Genomic DNA, 7,834 nt, shown 5'->3' with positions numbered 1-7,834 from the left:
AAAATATATTTCTAGATTATTAAAAAATTCATTCAATTTAAAAAAAATAATATATCTAAATTGGATTTTATTGTCAATAATTTAAAAGTTTTTAAAATAAATATTTACGTAAGCAAATTTTTCGAATAATTTTTTATGTGTCAAATAATAAAACTGTCCACGTAAACATTCATGTAAGCAACATTTATTAAATATTTTGTATTTTGTAATATAATATTATATTAGTTTTTTTAACCCATACAATGCATGTGATTTTTTATTAAATTTTTCATAATTTTAATCTTATCTTTTAACTAACTTTAATTTTTTATATTATCTTAATAAAAAATATAAATTCTTATTGATCTAATAAATAATCATATATTCATGAATGCTAAGCTACAATTAAATGACAATCTGCACATAATATATTATAAAATGATACTGTTCATCTAAAAGAACTCTAAGCTTTTGTAAATTTTAAAGAACTATAAAAAATTTTTTTATATAAAAAAAAATTTTCTTCAATTGATTTGCTAAATACTACAAATTTTATTATCGCTTCTTTGTTGTTTGATAAAAAATCAAGAATCAATCTTTAAATAGTTAAAATTAAGAATTATTTTTGTGGTAATGTTGATGGATTATATATAATTTGATTAAATTGTGAAAGACATTTTATGTTAGTAGAATATTCTTAAACTATTGAATCATAATATTTTTTAATTTCTTATATATAATTTAATTGAACAACAAATCACAATTATTAATTTGGTCATAACCATTTGTTTTTTATTTGTTCTTATTTTTTACGTACTTTAAGTAATTATTACACAAATATATTGGCCTAACAATTATTTCTATGTCAACAAAATAAAGTTATTTTTCTAGATAAAAGGAAAATAATGATTCTTTATGTTATGTGAAAAACATATATAACATGAAAACTTATCAAATATTTGTTTGAAATATTATTTATTTTTAATCATTTTTAACATAATTGATAAGGTATTTTTGATAGATCAAATATGGTAGTGATCATCATTATTCTCATACCATTCATTGTAGACAAAGAAAATCAATAATAAAAAAGTGATGTAAAAAGAAACGGAGAATATAAGTTTATATATTAATTTGTTAAAATTAAAATATACAATAATAAAGGCAAATATGTTAATAAATTAGCAGAGAATAAAAACATTAAAGAAATGAATAAAACAAAAATATATATAATATAAAAAGTTAATGATAATCAATAATATTTTTTACAATAGCTTCTGGATTTTTTTTCTTCCTCCAATATTATTTATCATATATTTTAAAGTTTATTAATTTGTTAATTAATTTTTTTTATGATTTGATATTTTAATTATAATATTTATATTATATATATTTTGAACATGTTAATAATTTAATAATATTAATTTTTATTTTTATTTAAATTTAAATAAAATAAAAATAATCCGTGCATCTCACGAGTAGTAAGCTAGTATGTTAATAAATTAGCAGAGAATAAAAACATTGAAGAAATGAATAAAACAAAAAAAATATAGTATGAAAAGTTAATTATAATCAATCTAAACAAAATTTTAAAAAATAATGGACTGAGAAACAAATAAATTAACCAAATATATAATATAAAAATATTTGAATTAAAACATAAATAAAACATTATATTTGTTCCTAAAAATAAAAACATACATTTATTTAACTTCTTTAGCAATGTTCAAATGCCTCTTCTTTTTATATAAAGATGTAAGCTCTTATTACTTTAGTAATACATGCTTTATAGTCAATAATTCATAAACTTAGAGTCAACCACTGTATAAATTCTAAATAAATCCTAAAATTTGGCCAATTTAACTTCTAGTTTATTTTATTTTGCTTAATTATTAATTTCAATATAAATCATATTTTGAGGAGTAATACAGGTAGCAAATGGACTTACTTGGTCATGAGTATAATGCGGCTTTCACTTCTTTCTAACCATAATCGTCAAATAAAAAAAATTATCTTATTCAATTTCTAATTCTAATAATAACAAATAAAATAATTTTGACTTGAATGGGACAGTCTCCCTTATACTCTTTATTTTTGTTATTAAATTCTAATTTTAGTAGTTAAGCATATATATATATATATTTGGAACAATGATTAAATTAATGATAAATTAGGATTTAATATATTTGAATTTAAAATTTATGCTAAATTTTCAATTTTTGATATAATTTTGACTTGAATTTAAATAATTATCCAAAAATATTAAATTTAAATAATTTATTAAATATAATTATTGGCAAAAAATAAAATTTTAGTAAGTGTATATATTTGGAACTGTGATTAAATTTAAAAAGAAAAAATAAATTGTGATTTAATGTATTTGAATTCAAAATTTATGTAAAATTTTCAATCTTAGATAGATTTTGATTTGAATTTAAATAATTAATCAAAATATTAAATTTAAATAACTTATTAAAAAAATTTATTTGATAAATAAAATAGTATAAGCATTATCCTATGTGTCATTAAAAGAAACTATCTACTTAGACATTCGTATAAGTATTTTTATCATGTAACTTTATATATTGTAATATAATAATATATTAGAATTAGATATGGATGTCTAATAATGAAGTGTGTCTTAAGAAAATAGTAGTGAGGCTCGAAATCTAAGCATGCTGACTTGCTCATTCCGTTGATTTGCCGACAGGCAAGTTACTTGAGTTGGGGGCCTTAATTATTGATTTAACCAATAGAAAAAAAACATTTCCCTATACTTCTGGCTCTGCCATGCACCTTCATTCAGTTTAATTACTGTAACACTTGAATACAAAGTCACAGAAAAAGAGAGATGAGATATATCAAAAAACACTCGAACTTGATTCCTTTGGCTTTCGTAGCCATTGCTGTAGCTCTCGCCATTTTCCTTTCCAAGGTTTCTAAGGGACTGTCATGGTTTTATTTGGCATCTCCATGAACTTGAACCTCTAGCCTTGGGACCTTTTCTTCTTTACCCTATTCTTCTCGTCTCGTCATGCCATTGTATATATAGATATATTCATCGTCCTCTCCCTTTCTCTTCAATAATATTTATTATTGGCTTATCCCTGATTCATTCATTTCCTTGTTCATTTTGTCCTACAGGACAAAGACAGCGGATGGCAAAAGAATTTATAAATCTAGAAAGGACTTTGGACGATGAATCTGCTATGAAAAGAGGTAAGCCCGGAGATGAAAGGTTGGAGAAGGTTGAAGCGAGTCTTGCTAGAGCTAGAGCTTTGATAAGAGAAGCTATATTAAACCCCAACAGCACATTAGATCTTCAGCATTTGGATTATGTTCCGGAAGGCAACATTTACAGGAATGTTCATGCATTTCACCGGTACTCAACCATTCAATCCACAGTCAATATTTTAATTTCTTGTTAATTTTACATGCAAGAGTCCCATAAAAGCCCTCAAATGCATTGGAATTATCAAGGTTATAAGATATGCCCTTGTTTTTCATTTTTGATTGCAACATGAATTTTATCAAACACATGCAAACCCAGCGTTTGTTGTTTGGTTTCTATGTGTCTCAAACATTTTAGGTATTAATTAATGTACAAAACATACAAGAGCCATCAACACCATTAATGTTACCTGGGAGAAATGAAAGGGTTTGGAATCTTGTCCCATTGAGTACGATCATTTGTTAACACCGACAAAAAATATTCATTTTTTTGGGAGTGGGGGAGGTTAGCAAACAAGAGCAGCTAGAATGAATCTAGGATTGAAATGCACATGGATGTTTTTCTTGTCACTCCTCAGTTTTTTTTTTCTCTGTCTCAGGAGTTTCCTGTTAATGGAAAATATGTTCAAGATTTTGTTTATGAAGAGGGGGAGCCACCTTTATTTCATTATGGTCCATGCAAGAACATATACTCCATGGAAGGGCTGTTTTTTAGCTTGATAGAACAGGATAAAAAATATCGAACTTGCGATCCTAATAAAGCTCATGTTTATTCCCTTCCCTTCAGTGTTGTGATGATACTTGAGCATCTGTTCAATCCAATCATCCGTGATAAAGCTGTGATGGAACAGAAGCAATGGAGTTGAGAATGTCATGCTTTCCTGCCATGACTGGGTAAATATGAATACCAATCCACTAATTGATACCCCTACTGGAACAGAAGCAATGGAGTTGATAATGTCATGCCTTCCTGCCATGACTGGGTAAATATGAATACCAATCCACTAATTGATTCTTCCTCTGACTTTAACTTGGAAGTGAATTAATGTTTTCTTGATGGTCGCAGGGGCCACGGGCAACCTGGTACGTGAAAGAACTCTACTACAATGCCATCCGAGTACCATGCAATGCAAATACTTCTAAGTATTTTAATCCAAAGAAAGATGCATCATTTCCTGAAATTAATCTGATAACCGGAGAAATTGTGAATCTTACTGCTGGTTTGCCTCCATCAAATCGGTCTGTCTTAGCATTCTTTGCAGGAAACTTGTACCATGATAAAATCAGGACGGTACTGTTCAAGCATTGGAAGCGAAGGGATAAAGATGTACAAATCTAGGAAGCACTTCCAGAAGGACTTTCCTATGATGAAATGATGAAGCAGAGAAAGTATTGCTCATGTCCAAGTGGGCATGAAGTTGCCAGTCCAAGAATCGCAGAGGCAATTTATGCTGAATGTGTTCCGGTGTTAATATCAGAGCACTATGTTCTTCCTTTTAATGATGTTCTTAATTGGCACTCGTTTACAGTCCGAGTTCCAGTGAGTGAATTACCAAACCTCAGAAAAATTCTTATGGGGATTTCTAAAGATCAATATCATAGAATGCTAAAGAATATGAAGCAAGTGCAACAGCATTTTTTGGTGAAGGACCCTCCCAAGAGATATGATGTCTTTAACTTGATAATTCACTCGATATGGCTTCGTAGATTGAATGTACGAACTTATAGTTGATCCAATTCCACAGCCTATTGAAGCTGCACTCTATACAATCACTTAATGATCAGTGTCAGGTTAATTTCTTGTCTGTGTACAAGAGATTTAGCCATGTCAAGCATGACATGCATTGCATTGTCTGGAAAGAGTTGCTTTTGCCATTTTGCGCCTCACTGTCTTTATTTGATTAAAGCAGCTTATTGCTTGATCAGGTTCAGGTTCCATGTCTTCATTCAAGAAACTCGGCCAACCAACCCAAAGAGAAGATCAGTTCTATGTCTTCGTTCAAGAAACTTTGCCAACAAAGACTAAGAGCAGATGGGATTTTTTGATGAAAATTAATGAATAACAAATAACATTAGTACGTTTTTTTTCAACTTTACCATCAAAAGTTGTATAGTACGTAGCATTTATTTGACTTATAAACAGGCAACAATTGTGAAATAGCAAACTACATGAATTTGAATGATTATTTAATTTCCACTTGATGATTGATTCTAATCTATTGTCCACAAAATTTACTTACTTTCAGGGGCCGCTTGCATCTTCCTATGTTCCTATCATTTGTTCCACAAGTCCATTAGAGTTTTACGTAATGCAAATACTTCTGAAGGTTTTAATCCAGTTAAAGATGCCTCATTTCCGGAAATTAATCTTTTAACAGGTGAAGTGGAAGGGCTATTAGGTGGTACTTCTCCCTCTCGTCGGTCCATTCTTGCCTTTTCCGCTGGCCATCTCCATAGCTACATCAGGTAGGTCCTTCTGAACATGTAGACATCAGGATCCTGATGTCCAAGTCTATGAGAAACTTCCCAAGGGAGTTTCGTGCAAGTCAAAGCAGAACAATAGCAGGTTTTTTCTATGCCCGAGTGGATATGATTATGAAGAGGCAGGCCCCAGAATTGTGGAGGCTATCTATGCAGAATGTGTTCCAGTGTTGATTTCAGAAGCTATCTGCCCCCTTTCAGTGATGCCCTGAATTGGAATTCATTCCCAGTTCAGGTTGCAGTCAAGGACATCGCAAAGGACCCAAACATCATAAAGATCCTGATGGGCATTTCTCAAAGACAATATTCGCCAATGCAAAGGAGAGTGAAATTAACAAGTGTGGAGGAGGCATTTTGTGGTGAATGCAACTCCCAAGAAATAATGATGTCTTCCACATGATTACTCACTCTATTTGGCTTAGAAAAATTCAAAAATATGAAAATTGGTTTTTAAAAATTATTTTTCACAAAATAAATGAAGTCTTAATCTAATTGTTATTTTATGATCTCATGAGGGTAGGATTCCTATCTTCTGATCCAAATTTGGTCTCTGACATGGTCATGAATAGTAAAATTGAAAAGTGTTTGTCAAATTATCTTTACAAAGTTTGTCTCTTCTAATTTAATGGTTAGTTTATAGCAGCTGGCTGATGGCAACGAGAAAAGTCAGACATCATTTGGATATCTTCATGCAAGTCTCCCGACGTGGCCGAAATTTCATTTCAGCTCTTTGCTGATCACAGCTACCTTTAGTTTATTATGGTATTTATAAATTTTTTTTATTTTATAGAATTCATAGTTGAGATTTGGAACGTGATTTTTTTATCACTAATGATGTGGATTCATGTGGATTCATGGGAGAATCAAATCGTTGAAAATAATCATATTTTTCTTTTGTCATTCGTGCGTCATTTTCATTCTAAAACTTTTAAATGATAAAAAATTATCAGTTATCAATTTAAATTTCACAAATAAGATTTAAAATATGATTCTAATATTTTAGAATATATTTAAAATAAAAAATAATTAAAAATAAAAATGGGACATTTGTTAATTTTTTAATACTACTTGTCTAATTAAAAATTTAGAGTTGGTAGTATTAAAAATTTACAATTATAAACACCTTAATTGATCTGGATCCAAGTTCATTGGGCCTTATTCAACGGGATTAGATTATTTAGCTCAATTGTTCTTTTTTTATATTATTTATTTTATTTTATTATTTTTTTGGATTTTATTTATTTATTATTTTTTTTTCAATTATCTTGTGCTGATTATTCATTCATTTATTTGTTTATCTTTGATTTTTTTTTATTTGAGTTATCTTTAATTTTTCTGTTAGGTGTTCAGATAATAATAGTGATGATAAAAAAATATAAATATAAAAACAAAAATTTGGCCGTGCAGGGATGTTGGTAGGTTGGGGATGGATTGAATTTGTAAATTTTTATGATCATACAAAATTCCTATTGACGTTGAACTTAGAGTCAATTGAAAACTTTTTTGATTGCACTCTATAAATGGACAAATGATTAGAGGAGAAGGGAAACAAATTACATCCAATTCTTAGCCTAATTCCCAAAAACTTCATTCCCAGCAAAAATCACAATTCAGCACTCAAGCTCGACTTTTCAGCTAGTAACAATACACGGTTAGAAACAAAATTTTAGCATCAATACAGAGGGCCAACATAGAATCAGAAGGATCAGAAGAAAGGTTCGACAGTAAGGCTATGGAATTTTCAGAGGTCCTAAATTGCAAGGTTGTCGAGCCTAACTTTGAAAGGAGATCGAAGAGGCTCGGAATGACCACAAAGCACTGCGATGGCCGGTGGTGATGGCACCACTAGTTTCCACCAAGCCAATTCTACTACCAGCTTCCATAGCCGGACCTAATCTTTTACACCGCACTAGCAATCACAGAGCAACACAACCCATATCCAACAAATATCCAACAAGGTAGCAAGATATCAGCAAGCTCGAAAACACGAAGATAAATAAAAAGGATAAGTCAGAAACCAAAGGAGATAAAAAATAGAAGAGAAAATATGAGTAAAAAGGAAAAGCCGAAACCTCCTTGGTAGTGGTGGTGACAGGCGAAGGTCAACGTGACTTTTGGGAGATCTGAACGGTGAAAACGTGAA

The 7,834-nt window shown here is 29.8% G+C and overlaps 1 long non-coding RNA gene and 2 pseudogenes across 1 annotated transcript in view; 2 read left to right on the top strand and 1 right to left on the bottom strand.

Annotated features, from left to right (window-relative positions):
- The first annotated feature begins 3,137 nt into the window (after positions 1–3,137).
- Positions 3,138–4,942, top strand: LOC111306469 (putative glycosyltransferase At3g07620; annotated as a pseudogene).
- A 469-nt stretch (positions 4,943–5,411) lies between these two features.
- LOC149512874 (putative glycosyltransferase At5g03795 pseudogene) lies at positions 5,412–6,227 on the top strand (annotated as a pseudogene).
- Positions 6,228–7,178: 951 nt separating this feature from the next.
- LOC149512873 (uncharacterized) overlaps positions 7,179–7,834 on the bottom strand; it is a 1,181-nt gene continuing 525 nt past the window's right edge. The window contains exons 1-2 of the long non-coding RNA XR_016331446.1: positions 7,764–7,834; positions 7,179–7,668 (exon numbers count right to left, since the gene is read on the bottom strand). The exon at positions 7,764–7,834 is cut by the window's right edge and continues 525 nt beyond it. This is a non-coding gene — a long non-coding RNA (uncharacterized LOC149512873). The remainder of the gene's footprint in view (positions 7,669–7,763) is intronic.

Source organism: Durio zibethinus, chromosome 21 (assembly GCF_047325235.1).
Source record: "Durio zibethinus cultivar Kanyao isolate XHJ-2024 chromosome 21, ASM4732523v1, whole genome shotgun sequence".
Lineage (NCBI taxonomy): Eukaryota > Viridiplantae > Streptophyta > Magnoliopsida > Malvales > Malvaceae > Durio > Durio zibethinus.
Note: the sequence above shows the minus strand (reverse complement) of the source record. Positions and strands in the feature narration are given on the sequence as shown.